Genomic DNA, 15,758 nt, shown 5'->3' on the forward strand with positions numbered 1-15,758 from the left:
TATTTATTGTCATCATGGTCTGTGTGACATGTTGGACATTAAATGCATTTCTCCTTGATTTCCTGTTTGAGACTCTTATTTTGGTATTTCCTTTCCCTGATGTGCATGGTTGCCGTGAGCTGCACATGCTGCTTATTATGATCAGAGGCTATCAAGTTGAGCTGGTCCCTTCAGTTGGGGCAGCTTCACAGTCGATGCCCCTTGCCTTGCCCTCCCTTGCGGCTTTTCAGTCGTAGTCCTAACCCTAACCCTAACCCTAACCCTAACCCTAACCCTAACCCTAACCCTAACCCTAACCCTAACCCTAACCCTAACCCTAACCCTAACCCTAACCCTAACCCTAACCCTAACCCTAACCCTAACTCTAACCCTAACCCTAACCCTAACCCTAACCCTAACTCTAACCCTAACCCTAACCCTACCATGACGAGAACCACACAGCCTTTTTGCTCGGCCTTGTGTTTCCATTCTGGCTTCCATTCTACCCGCACATGCTTGTCACTAATGAAATACTTTTTTCCTGCTCTTCAACTCTGACCCATCACTCGCTGCTACTGGAGATGTGAACGTGGAGGTAGGCTGGATTACAAGGTGCACCTAAAGCACTTACTGTGCACCTCCAATAGGACCTTGCAAACTGCCACTTCCATCTTACTCTATCATTCATCATTCATGGTGGCCCTGCCCGAGTTCAGTCTCGGTTGTCTTCTGCCTGTCCTGGTCTTGTGATCCAGCTTTTCTCCACATGACAAATCTTGCCACTTTTAATCCCCTTTTTAATCTCTGTAACCCCTACTTTTTACCAAATAAAATCTATCAAAATGGCCCCTGCATCATTTGGCTCTTCCATGTTGGGCCCTTGTGGACACGCCTGATGTACGGTGATGAAGGTCGTTGATACAAATGTAATATTAGATAATAAAAGACAATATTACTACACCATGATGGATGACAAAGTGGGGCATGAAAATGTACAAAATGGCAAAACCAAGTGATAAAGTAGAAAACTTAAATCATTTTCTTGTTCAATTTTAAAAAATCCTTGTCCCTTTCATCGCAACAGTAAAAAAAATAAAGTAAAAGATAAAATAATGATTCAGATGGTAGCTACAGTTGGACACTATAAAGGACGCAAATTTACACATTTTATTTTAGAAATCTGCACATTTGAATGAAACAAACAATTTGAGCATTTATGTTGTACAGCACAATATCAATTTGGCATCATTTCTGCCAAAATGATCTTTAAAAGAAAGTCAAAGCATATTCATTCTCTCACTGGTTAACTATATGTTAGAGATGGTAACAATATATGTATTAAACAATGGCTCTTTTTTTTTTTTTTTTTTAACAGGATGCTTGCTCCACGGAGGAAATACCCACTCATACCCCACCAATGATCCACATAAGGGAGTGGTACCACCCCTTCTAGGGTGGGACCGAAGAACAGGATAATAGAGCAGGCACTTAGTACAAAATGGACTGAAGTCCAGCACTGAGGTTTTTCCAGCTCTTCCAATGAATTGCTTGACAAAAGATGAAAAAAACAGAATATAAGCCAAGTCATATGTTTCAAACCTTTATTTATTAAAGCACTACATAGTTGAATAATCATTAAACTATGTAAAATGCATCCATAACATTTATGATCAAATGGAAGAAACTTTAGTATTTAGGTGTACTGACTGTCAATTCCCAGTAGAGGGCAGCACAATAGGTTAAAAAAAAGCACTTCCAATTCAGAGAAATAAGCATTGAGCCTCCACCATGACTCAAGCCTCCCCTAATTATGTTCTGGCGCATATTTAGTATATTAAGTATATAGTATATTTAGTATACTCTCACTCAGTGGCGAGCAGTGCATTTTGGAGCGGCCTTTCAGAGGGGACTTGAACGACCCAATCCACCTTTAATACCACTATCATGTCATGATGACGCAAACATCAAGGGTATACAGCAAAGCAATATAATGCATGGCATTACAGAATCGGGGATGAATGACTGAAGTATGACTGAAGAAAGGAAACCCGCAATCTTAAAATACGTGATCTCTGCACCCCAAACCTCGATACTCCATCATCTGGAGCAGATAAGAATCAATATTTATCAAACAGGACATGTGTGTGAAGTTTGCTTAGCAGGTTTGAAAATATTTGTCTTTGCTTTTAAGCTGCTGCAAGTCCCAGGGTTAAATATTTTGGGGGGAAAACTTCAACAAGCATAGCCACATTAGAATTTATTGGGTGTATGTTGTGTGGGTGATAGAAAGCACTTATATTAAATAACACTTTATGGGACCCTTGGAGCAGTTCTTTCATGAGATTGCATTTGGAAAAGTCTTACTATGGGAATGCTTTTATTGTAGATGTAAACATTAATTGGCTGCCATATGTCTCACACAAAACAAAGACTAATTAATTTTATGCAGCTATGCAGACGGAAGAACACATCTGCTTTTTTTTTTGTTTTGTTTTTTTAAAGACACCAGTTACTCACTGTATTTAGTCCCGACACAAAATATGTGTTCATAGCAGGACCAATTGGTTTTGCTTGTGAACAGAAAATAGTCCGAATTGTAAGCAATATATCTCACAATAGAGAGAGGGGTGTACACATTTTAATGATTAATTCAGCGGAAAGAGCATCATTTCCAGTCTGGCTGTACAAAACATAACACAAGAATCTTCCCGTCTTCTGGTGTCTGCTGTGACAGCGATAAAGCCGATGCAACAATCCAATGCCGCCAAGGTCAAGTTGACAGTTTCCAGAGTGCTAAACAAATTCATGTCAAATGTCATGTGTTCTTGCTCTGTTTAGCGTATTGACTCAGACAAGAGGGATGGAGGCTGCGCAGCAATGCACACCAAGCTGCATTAAGTATTTATACACTGAGCACAGTATCTTCCTCCCAAGACACGCCTCTATATCACATGATTTAAATGAAGCGGCGAAGCAGGACAAGGAAAAAAGCCTTGGGTGGTATTAAATGTGCCCATCAAGTTGCACCAGGAAGGATGTGTGTGCCAATACACGCATCCACCCGCATCATGAATTAGATATGCGGAAGGTTATTTACTGCACGTGCCACTCGCTGGAATATAATGCAGAGTAAAGGTTAGGTGAACTTGGGACTTGTTGGCTGCTATGCTTATTTCCAACCTGAGAAGCATCGCTGGTTCTCGGTTCACAGCGTTCCTTGTTGTGACGTTTTGTGGTTGCAATGCATCCCATAAATTCATTTAGAGACTTGCTAGAGCTAGTTAGAGCAGAAGAATACACAATGTGTGGCGCAGCTAAACTCAATGCTCAAGCATAGTTTCCGGCGTATAAGACGCTGTTTTTTCCCTGCGGATTGTATCGTGACACAGCTAATTTATGGCTAAAAAAACTTTCCCATGATGCTTACAGTGCAGCCTCAGGGAGTAGTGACATGGACGAGTGAAGTGGAAGCTAATATCACGTTTGGCAGCCTTATGCAAGCATCTCTAACACAGCTTAAGTATGTTTGATCAAGAGTAGAATTACTGCAGTTTCTGTTTAAACTACTCAGACCGCCAATGGATCACCAACGAGCCTGATTTCGAAAGGCTCGATTGAATGAAAATCGCTCAAGTTAAATGGCTGATTTTCCTTTTGAGTCAACGAAAGGGAGAGAGAGGCCGACAAAGTGTATGATGAAGGAATTATGAGGCTGTTCAATCATAATGCTTGTCAAGACAACCTGAGGGATTTTAGTTCCCGGGAGGATAGCTCATGAATGACTTTGCTAGTAGGCTACTTTTCAACGAATCCACTTTGGCACTATTTTTATTGCGCTGCATTCATTTCTTTATTACAGTATTTTAGTTTGTGTCCAGTTTGTGACTTGCGTCATAGAGCTGTGTAATGACTTCCAGTTCTGTTTTCCGGTTCAGAACATGCTAATAAGGATGGTTTGTTCTAAAAGTATCTTACGGGCACAGGAGGACTCATGCAGCGCATTAATAATCTGACAAAACGTGTGCCAAGAAATATACGTGAACTGAGGCATTTTTCCATATTTTCAAAGCAAACTGAAAACTGAGGTGTACGCTAACCAAGGTTCTACTTTACTTTCTCGGATTGATTGTTAAACGTCTTCTGTGCTAAGGTCCATGAACAAGCCAAACTTTTCCAGGTGCGTCTCAGCATTTGTCACATCGATATTCATTCATTCATTCGCTCATTCATTTTCCATCGCTTATCCTCACGAGGGTCGCGGGGGTGCTGGAGCCTATCCCAGCTGTCTTATCGGGGTCCACCCTGGACTGGTGGCCAGCCAATCCCAGGGCACATATAGACAAACAACCATTCACACTCACATTCATACCTGTGGCTAATTAACCTAGCATGTTTTTGGAATGTGGGAGGAAACCGGAGTACCCGGAGAAAACCCACACATGCACGGGGAGAACATGCAAACTCCACACAGATATGGCTGAGGGTGGAATCGAACAATAATGAATAATTAGTATTATATCTTTATGCTTGGCGTTAGTGTTGCACCATCAGTACTTGTACTCCATGATGAGGAAATATTTGCAGCATCTCGACTCGTTTCTTTTCTCCGGATCTCGTTAAATGTTTGCAAGATCTTACAATAGTGCCAGTCAGTGTAAGAAGTGTGTGGGGGCAGGATCCGAGTCTGATGGTTTGTGTGGAATGAAGCTAAGGTGGCTCCTCTTGCTCGAGGCCAGCAGGCTGATCCTTCCATGGTGTGTATTGGATCCCTGCCCATAATCAGTTCTCTGGCCGTACAGCATTTGTCTGCAATATCCTTAATAGGGGAAGAGAAGTTCCAATTATTTTCTCTGCGGTCCTCACCACTCTCTGGAGAGCTTTCCAATTCATGGCTTTGCAGCCTGCTGACTGTACAGAGATGCGGCTGATCGGCATGCTGTGGGTGGCTGCTCCATACAAAGTGGGGATGTGCTGTTCTTAGCTCACTTAGCAAGTGGTTGTCACTGTCGTCCTTCGTTACAAAAGCTGGGGGGATCTGTGACCAGGTGAGGGCTGTTCATGATGGAACAGCCAGTAGCACAGCGGGGTAGGGGGCCATTTCATAACGTGATATTTAGTACACAGATGTAATGCTAATGGTAATGCTAATGGTAATGGTAATGGTTTAATTTCATTTGAACATGCATCAGATTCCAATTGAGTGCATCCCATAATCAGTTCCCAGTTCCACATGTCCAAAAGGAGTAGGAAGAAGCAAAGCTTATTAAATCCTACCCCTCCATCTGGTACTTTTACAATCACTAACTGTTACATTTGATCACTTCCTGCTTTCCATAATACAGTTTAAGGTTTTTAAAATTTTTTTTTTTAAATAATGTACCTTGAACCGAAGTACGTAGACGTTATACCAAAATAGTTTTTTGAGAAGTTTTTCTTATTTTTTACCAAACAGTGCTGTACAGTGTGTGTAAAACGGCTAGTTATACAATAGCAACAAGAAAAGTGTCTGTCATCCCTTTGTCTTTGTCTTAAAACCACTAATGGCTTCTTCTTCAGTGTCTGAAGAAGCCAACTGAACACCCGGAAGCACCACCCTACGATTCTCTTGCCACCCCGCCAGTCTCTCTCCCTCATTGGTTGTCACTACCAGTGGACCTCCCGACACCCTCCATGCTACCAGGATCCACCAGCAGATCCAAACAAAAGCCTTGAATTTGAAAGCCGCATCTCATGCACTTCTCCATGCGTCCAGAGCGAACCCCAATGATGATGGGAGTCGGTGTTTGTGGTGCTGGATGCTCAGGCTGGTCATCAGGGCCTTTTTGGGCTTTGTCCTAAAACGTGTTGGAACAATGGCCTGATGTAATGAGGTGTTTAGAAATATCCGTTGGCGTGTGGGCAGTTGGTCGTAGGAATGTCATCCTCAGCCTGAGGGCCTGGTCATCATCGCAGGGCATGGAATCCTTTTCCTGGGTGTTGTTCAGTGCCTCAAACCATAAAACACCTGAGTAACTTCTGTCGACTGAAGAGCAGTGGAAAAACACCAAAACATTTCTTAATATGGGCTCTTGTTTCCGCGTGATGTCTGTCCCACAGCAGGGTGAAATTCATCTTCTTAACAAGACCAGCTGATATTCCACATCCCACAGGGACTGACTTGGAGTAACAATGTGATGATTAGGTCATTATATTTTAGACAAGTTGTTTTTGATGGCCCATATTCCCATTGTCATGTTTATATCCGTTTTTAGTTACTCTTCCAAATCCGCTCACGCTAATCTGGAACAACACAAATATAGTCTTTATTGACCATCTTAGATTCATAAAATAGTTTTCATTAATTAATAATCAAAACGATTGCCACATTCGTTCCCTCACTGAACTTCATCTGCAGTGTTTGGTAAAAAGTTTGTTAGCACTCTTGTAAATAATAGCAGAAATATGATTGTAAGAGTCTCCATGAGAGTATAGTGGCAACTTTGCATAATAGTCTACACACACATTTGGATCGCCATATTGCCATTTTAGTTTAGCAAATAAGAGGACAAACCAATTGAAAGCAGTTTATTTCTCCATTTTTGTCGGAAGAGCTGAATACTTTCCTCTTCAGCCTGATCAGCATTCATTGGGTTCTATCTGATGCAAACTCAACCTGAGCCTTTATTTCATTTGGGGACCCGGGTGACACTGAAGAATTTCTGCAATAATAAACACATCCGTATGCAGATCAGAGGTGGAGATCATAACAGACTTCATTTGGCTTATCTATTAACCTCCTCTCTCTTCCTATCTATACTCATGGTAATTGGAAAGAGCAGATGTCATAAGGTAATTGGCTCATCGCTCTCATGTCCCGTTTCCACCTGACTTCACATTTTCACTCAATCTCACATATGTGGGATCAACACCTTGCAACCTTCACTTTTTCATCCAGGTCAGTTGTAATAGACGTACGTAATCAGTTGACCTTTTTATTCCCGTTCAAACAAGGTTCAATATAGTATATTTTTAAAACAATAGTCTTTTGTCCAAAATCCAGCTTCACTGGTGGAATCCAGTATAAACTTGGTTACAGTATACTGGGAATACAGCGTTTGCCCACCCCTGTCCCGTATTGCGTGGCACTTTATGATCAAACACATAGCTGCCATGACGATTTGTTGACAAGGGCGTATTTAGATTATATTGTGTATGTAAATTTTCATGATGTGGAAAAAAACATGGAACTTCAAAAGTGACCGTTTGTGCTGGAGGTGATGGATTTCTCACGTTTGGTGTTAATGAACAGGCTCTAGAAGCTCTAGAGGCACAAATGACTGTTTGTTGTTGTTGTTAGCATTAAGAAATATTTGGTATCATGGGAATCTTAACCACTGCTAATAATAAGACGGTCGTTTACTCACCCATGTCTTTGTTGACAACTGCAGTGATGAGCCTCTGCAGGGGAAGGAAGTGAAAAATAAGCCCCCCTGAACACGTCGTTTGAACCAGGAAAGGATGACGGTGAGGATATCCTGGATTTGCCGTACTTGTTGGAAACCATAACGCGACTATTTATTTTCCATGGCAGCTATTGTGTGATTTGTTGTGAGACGTCTAGTGAGACTTCAGGCGCAGTGCTTGGACCACCAATCTTTGGTGTGACGTTTGTCTCCAATGTTTCTGTTCGAAAGCCATAGGGAGTTCAACGTTGGAGGTTGAAACCGGTTAAGAAGGCTTTTCACACCACTGTGTAAATGAATGCCGATGACCACTTAACAGTTCAGCTTGTATTTATTTACTTTCATTTGTACGCGCCACATTTCTGTACAAAACTTCATTTCATCTTCTGACACCAAGTCTCTTATTTTTGCAATGACTTCAAAACCAATTTGAGTGATCTCATGCAGAATTGATCTGTTCAGCTTGACAAGCTTTTATTAAGAGGTTCTTAACAGTTAGCTATCCTAATCACTTGTGACAATCTCGAAATGAAGATATAGTACATGCTATCGGGGGTGTGGAATACATTGGACTACAGTATGGCGTACTTTCCAGGAAAGCATTAGAGGCAATGTACTGTATACGATGAAACAATATCGTCCATTCAAATGTTTACAAATGTACTTTAGGTATTATTCCAATTGTTTGTTTTCTTCAGTAAAAATTGGCACGATGTGTGCACGATGTGTGCACGATGTGTGCACGATGTGTGCACGATGCGTCTCCAATTATTATACAACACGGCTATGGTGTCCTGATACAACTTTTTACTTCCAATAAGATACCAATATTTCAGCTTTGAGTATTGGCTGATATTGATATTGATCAGATAGTCCTATTACTTATTTTGTAGTGTGGAATGTTAGAAAAGACATGATCAGGTGATATTCGGAGAATAGTCAGCAACAGCAGGTCTAATTTGCTACTTCACCTGAAGTAATACAGTAAAGTCTAGTTATATCGATATCGGTTATAACGAGTTACTACTTATTACGATACTATTTTCATTTCCCGGCAAATTTCTAGTCTTTTATGATATAATTAGCTCCGTTAGTACGATACCCGGTTATTATGATAATCCGGTTACTACGATGCCCTTTTCATCTCCCGCCAGCCAATTTGGTCTGCTTATATCGATACAAAAGCAGCTTAAATCAATCTTTGCTTAAGGATTTCAATACCAAAAAAGAACACGGCGAACGGCTGCTTCCAGTCAACTTTATTTTTCACACTTCCACCACCAGAGTGCAGCACACACAGCGATTCCCGCACTTCCTGGTTCACAGGTCATGCTCAACCCGCCCCACATAGCTGGCCAAACACATGCCTGCAACAGAAGAACCAACTGACATAGCATACACACCTATTCCAACGAAGACACAAGCGTACAAATACATGTATTTAATTGTGTTGTATTCAGATATCTTTTTATCGCTTGCAATAATCACTGTTTTTCATATGTACATGCTGGCGTTTGTGGTTTCTCTCGTGTGAACCACGAACGCAGTTGGTTCTTCTGTTGCAGGCATGTGAAAAATAAAGTTGACTGGAAGCAGCCGTTCGCCGTGTTCTTTTTTGGTATTGAAATCCTTAAGCAAAGATTGATTTAAGCTGCTCGACATTGTTCTATACTATAGAACAATGTCGAATGCATTATTGCCCACTTTTAATGCAGTTCGGCGCAGGATCGGATATATGGATAGTCCGGTTATATCGATATTTTTATACCGACAATATCGATATAACAAGACTTTACTGTATTTTGACAATATAACAAGGCTGAAGGTACTCAATTAAACCCCAACAATACTCACCACAAATAGGGGCTGGGGGTTAGGGTTAGGGTTTGTGCTATGTCATGCTTAAACATCCCCGGTTCTGTGCCACCACGCGAAGCTGGCGCATAACAAGTTTTGCACTTGGCTGCAACGTTGCACGGCACACTGCCGACATTATTCTTAGTGCTTTGTTTCTGCCTTCATAAGCCATGCTGGGAGACTCACCGGTTGCCAGATTGTCGCCTTGTCTTCACTCAGTGTCTGCTTATTCCCACGCTTCGTGTTGTGCTTCCGCTTTTTCCAGCAGTGCTGTTTTATGTTGCTGGTGTGGCTTTGGCCCTTTTTAAGTTTTTTGTATTTATTCTTCTGTTGAGATATTTTTTATGTCTGTTGTCGTCTCTGTTTTGGGGTCCAATTACCAGCTACACCATTACTAACAAAAGTAGTAATTGACGGTAATGAATGTTTCCATGTGTTGCCCGTGGACGGAAACAGACGACCGCTAGATCTTTTCCCCAAGCTCATTCAATCAAGGAACCATTTTGGTGGTCCCATAAAGCCTGATTAAACACCATGTTCAAAAATGATATCACTGGGAAACTGGCGATTATTGCTCCAAAATGATCACATTGACTTTGTAGGACACAGGCTCCTTTTAACCCCCAAGCATTATGTTAACATATGCTCGTTATTTGCTGGGATTATAGAGATTGTTTTAATGAATGCACCTTCAGATCCCTTTTTTTATGACTTGCATTCTAATTGACCCATCGCCCTTTCGCACGGCCACCCAAAGCTGTTTGTCCTTCAGCATGCTTTTTGGGAAGATGTAAATCATGGGGTCTACATTAGGACCGCCTTTTAAGCACGTTACACCCACGGTATGATTCATGCAATATCATAATTACCTTTTAACGCTCTGTCCGTCATGCTTGTTTCTGTATGAACATAGCAACTCACATGTAGCACATCTGAGCCCACTCCCACTACCTCCCAGCACCTTGACCCATCCGTGACCTCGACTCGCAGAGTGGCTTTTAAATCGGTACATCCTACACACTCTAGATGTTATAGATTTAAGAGAATTACCTTTTTAAACTGCTCATGACCCCACAACACACGCTATTTTTTGTCATTTTCACTGTGGAAATAACACTCAAAGTCATATTTCCTGTACAGTTTTTTTCTGGAGACTGGAAAAGGAGGAGCAAACGACGTTTACAGGAGAAGTTCCCTCCCACAAGTTACTGCCATTCAGATGGTGGATTCAATGACGTTGTGGTGATATGTAGTATTTTACACTAGTCACTGGGTGTCAGTTCCGTTACTAGAATGTTTGTTGAAACGCACAAGCATCAGACTTGATTGCCAAAACAACAGGCTTTTATTACAGGTTTGAATCATCTCACATCATGTGCTACTGTTGGGGCTAAAAGTTAACCCCGAAGTCACTTTGTCTTCCCCCACTTTCATTCTCGAGCACCGTAACAAATTTACATGAACACACGTGAAAAAGTGTCTTATTTATATCTAAAATGGCTTGTATTCGGTTATGGTGTTTACTATATTGGGTAATAAGACTATAAAGGTTGTTTCATATCCAAAGGGTTTGTATTTGATTTTTCTATGCTCTAACTATGAAAATATTCCAATATAAATAAGGAATCCTACTTTGGGGCCTGGAACCAGTGAAGCAATAAAAGAAGGATTACTGTGTTCTGTCATTTGGCTGTACAAACTACAAACTACAAAATAAATGTGGCATTTATTATTATTCCATCCATCCATTTTCTATGCTGCTTATCCTCATTAGGGGGTATGCTGGAGTCTATCCCAGCTGACTATGGACGAGAGGCGGGGTCCACCCCGGACTGGTCGCCAGCCAATGGCGCATATTGACAATCATTCACACGCTTATTCTCTTAACAATTTAAAAAATTACATTTAAAATTGGAAGAATTTTCCTATTAATTTTCTTGTGAATTCAATAGTTTTAGTGCTGACTTTGTGGGTTAAACTTTGAGGTAGTTGCGAGAACTTTTTTTTTCCTCATCGTGCATACTTATGCTCAAAATTTTCATCTAAATTATGCTGATCCGACATTGTGAAATAATAACATCCACCATCAATATCTCCTTAATGAGATGAAAAGAAACGGCAGGAAAGTTTTAGTCATTAATAAACGTGATGCTGCAATCCTTCATTTTGGGGTAATTAATTAGTAAATGTGCCTAGCATAATAACATAATAAAAATGTCTAAAAAAAATGCATAAAGTGTCGTTAAGACAAGATATGATGAATATTTTGCTGGCATTCTTACGAGATGTTTTGACATTGTTAATGAATGATTTAGCTCTTAACTCATGGATTGTAGATGTTCAACAGCACACCAAAGTTATTCTTTGTGTGTTAGTAACTTCCCCTTCTTAGAGCCAAATAGGCCGGTCAAAGAAACCTCAGCAAGTAGAGTTTAATGGAACCCAGTAGCTTTGACTTTTAATGACAATAATAAAATAAAATGACAATCATTGGTATAAATGTGCAACCTGCAAACAGCATTCTTCTGCATACGTAACTGGATGTGACGCCAAGAAGCAAGAAGACATTAACGCACATTTAACCGGAGGAGGCTGAATCCAAAAGCACTGGAAGTGAAACTCCAAAGCTAAGACTGAGATCAGTTCCACATTGGAGGCAACCAAGCAAGCAAGCGATACATCATTCGGTGACTGATCTGCAGTTTCCCTGCCTGCTGCTTTCAAAGTGCTAGCGGCCAAATGAATGTTCATATGGTTTACTCCTGAAACAAGCACCTCGGCTCTCTGCAAAGTGCACACTATCATCAAGATATAGCATTTTTTATTACATTCAATGAAAATGTCAGCCATTTTCCAGATGAAAACAGAAGATCCTGGTCATTATCAACCAATTTGGAGCTTTTGTAGGTCAAAGTTCTGTTGCCACATGAGCAGATTCATTACTTGGTGATTACACGGACAATACTACGTCTTGACTGGAGAAACACCAGCAGGGTTGAGCTAAACAATTTATGCTAAAGAGAACACAAAGGTCCACTGTTCATGTTTTTATTATGTGCAGTGGAGTCGGGAGATTTGGGTGAGAAGATGAAAGGAAAAAATCGCACTACAGTGGAACCTCCGAGATCGAACACCTCACAATTTTTGGATTAAAAAAAAAAATGCCTCCAAAAGTCAAACCAAATTTGGAGTTGGACTTCAGATTTCCGCTCAGTGAGATTCTCATTTAGCTCGACTTTTTTGACTGAAACAGAAATGACCATACAGTGGTTAACTTCTGCTTCTAACTTTCCCCAGAACATTACAGGTTCCACTGTACTCCCTTAGACCACCCGTCATAAGACCACTGTGGCTCCAAGCCCACTGACCTACGTGGCTCTTGAGGCATCAGGAAGGTTCATCTAAGCTAGCTGGAATCTGTTACATAAGCATGAATATGTGTCACTGAATCCACCGACCTGTTGTGGAAAGCATTGCACTGTTTCACAGTCCTTTCATTCTCCCTGAAACCTTTGCTGGCCCTGTAACGCTGAGCCTCAACGGCGGGGGAGAAAGAAGGTTTACTGAACATAAAACCGATGAGTTCAGGGCTATGATGGAAAGCGCAGTTGCTACAATACCACATTAGTGAAATGCCTCCAAGGCCTGGTATTCTTGTGTTTATGTGCACGGTCACGTCTGTCAGAAGTGTGTCAAATGAAACATGAAACTGTATGACATAGAATTATGTAGAACATACAGTGGTGTGAAAAAGTGTTTTCTCTTCCAGAGCTGAGGAGGAAGTTTGGCTTATCTTTGCAGAATTGTTGTCATTCAGCCACAGTGGAGGCTTTTCCAGCAGGAAGCCTTTTTAAGGTCATGCCATCGTGTCCCAGTAGGATTCAGGTCAGGACTATGACTAGGCCAAACCAAAGTCTTCATTTTGTTTTTTGTCAGCCACTCAGAGGTGGACTTGCTGGTGTGTTTTGGATCATTGACCTGCTGCAGAACCCGAGTTGGTTTCAGCTTGAGGTCACAGACAGATGGCCGGACATTCTCCTTCAGGGTTTTTTGGTAGACAGCAGAATCCATGGTTCCATTTATTAGAGCAAGTCTTCCAGGTCCTGAAGCGGCAAAACAACCCCAGACCATCACACTACCACCACCATATTTTACTGTTGGTATGATGTTGTTTTTCTGAAATGTTACCTTTAGGTCAGATGGAATGGGACACACACACCTTGCAAAAAGTTACACTTTTATCTTGTCAGACCACATAGTATTTTCCCAAAGTCTTGGGGATCATCAAGATGTCTTCTGGGAAAGTGAGACAAGCCTTAAAGTTCTTTTTGTTCAACAGTGGAGTCATGAAAAATCCGGTATTTTTGCTGAAATCCCCATGTTCTACTGCCAATTTACAAAAGACCCAAAAAGGCTAGAATTTCTTTACGTAGTTTCAATGTTTATGTGTAGTCCTAAAATTCAATATTCCATGGGTCTTGAAAGTTCAGCGAAAACGGCCAAAAACTGTCCGTATGGAGCGCTCGATTCGGAAAATGGCCATCAGTCAATGACCTAATCATACAAAGTTTCATATAAAAACATAAAAACTGTCATTGTCTATTTGATTTTTCATCTGAAACGCTTACTGTAAATACGACAAACATGCAAAAATATAAATAAATAAATCGGGAAGGCGGCAAACACTTTTTCTCACCACTGATTCTGCAGCTCCAGTTTGGCCAATGTGCATGTTTGCTTTCCTTGGAGTCGGCGAACATCAATCCCTTAGCCAACATATGCAGCCTACAAGAAACCCATGTACTGATTGGGTCACTAAACCCTGAAGCTCACAAATCATGCAGGGTTGTTTGTGTTTGCAGTGTAAATAACAAAGGCTTTAGGGCGCCAAGTTTAATGGCGTATGTAGATGTCGCGTATATACGTATGACGTTTATTCACAAAGCCGCATCTTTAACTCTTTGCTGACTTTGGAAGTAAAGATCATGTAGCAGTATGACTCTTATTCTGTTGGTTTAATGCAGTGTATAAAAATATAAAGAGTATTAATCCTTCCTATACATCTTGTATGGCTTTACCATAATGGCATGGAGGGAAAAATAGACCAGCCTGAAGGTTTAACTACCTGAGTCTTCTTTTTCTTCGGTCCAACTCACACCATGTTGTAAAAGAGCATCAGACAGGTCAGTTATCTTTACATATTCCTCCCTTATACGTTTCTTCTTCCTGTTTTTAATATAGCAACCTGGTTTTTGTATGATGGGTAGATATTCTTCCAAGGATGTTCTTGATACAATCCGCATCCGGTCCAAACAAAAATGAGCACAATGTAAACGATGCAAATAAAAAAATCCTTGTTTCAATGAGTGAAACTGTACATTGGAGATTCTCATTTTGGTTTTTATTTGGCTTTTTTGTGTTTTGGCAGGGCAGTGGGTATCAGAGTTATAGGAAAAGTATGGTCATTCATAGATGAAACGTTTTGCGATGGTATATACGTGGGGGGGGACACCTCTCTGACCTGGCTGCTCAGTACAGTATGGCTAACATTAATTAATAGAAAAGTAAATAGAGCAAAACCTTGGTTAGAGTCATTCATCTGTTCCAGAAGGTCCAACTCAAATCGAAATATACTGTAATTGTTTTCCAAAACAAATAATGTAAATTAATCCATTCCGGACCCACAAAAACATTAAAGGGGACCTACTATGCTTTTTCCACTTTTCTGACCTACAAATGTAGTTAGAATGTTCTATTCTTTTGTTAAACGATGCCAAAGTTTCACATAATGAGGTTTGCGCATTTGGAATTGAGCCCTGAAAGAATTTTGGGACGGCTCAAAACGCTCTGTTTCAGAAAGGCGTGGTAAAACGTTCCTTTGTGATGTCACAGAGGGGCGGCCTTCCTTATACATAACGTCTCCCCCTTCCCCCAAGTGCTGCTCCACTGTTTCCTTGCTAGCAAAGCCTCGAAAGGAAAAGCCACATTTGTTTACAATTCCATTTCTTGGACCATCAGGTCCAAGTGGTTGGAGTTCTTGATTCCCTACCAGCAAAAAAAATCATTTTAATCTGTCAACAGCATTTCATACTGGACTGTTTTGTGAACATGGGCCACTATGCAGCTGGACTAGCCGACAAACTTGCCCCCGCCCGCCGCCTTTCCAACATTACTTGGTCGTGTGGAAGAGTCAGAAGAGCAAATATGTTTCAGCGTCCTAACTGTGTTTTTTTGTGTAAGTTATGGAGCAAAAGCGGTTCTCTGTGTAGCATCATAGCATAGAGGAAGGGGTTGCTAATAGCCTTTTACCACCTCAATTAGTGGCTCTACTTGAGTTTTTTACCACTGGTAGTCCCGCAAAAAACATTACATGTTACCGATGCAGTAGAAAACCTAATGCTAAAATGCTAACGAGACTTACCATTGAGAGACGCCTTGAAGTAACCTCTTTTCTTGAGAAACTTCCGACTGTACAGTCTC

This window comes from Doryrhamphus excisus, linkage group LG20 (genome assembly GCF_037039965.1).
Source record: "Doryrhamphus excisus strain RoL-2023G ecotype Guam linkage group LG20, RoL_Dexc_Guam_v1.1, whole genome shotgun sequence".
Lineage (NCBI taxonomy): Eukaryota > Metazoa > Chordata > Actinopteri > Syngnathiformes > Syngnathidae > Doryrhamphus > Doryrhamphus excisus.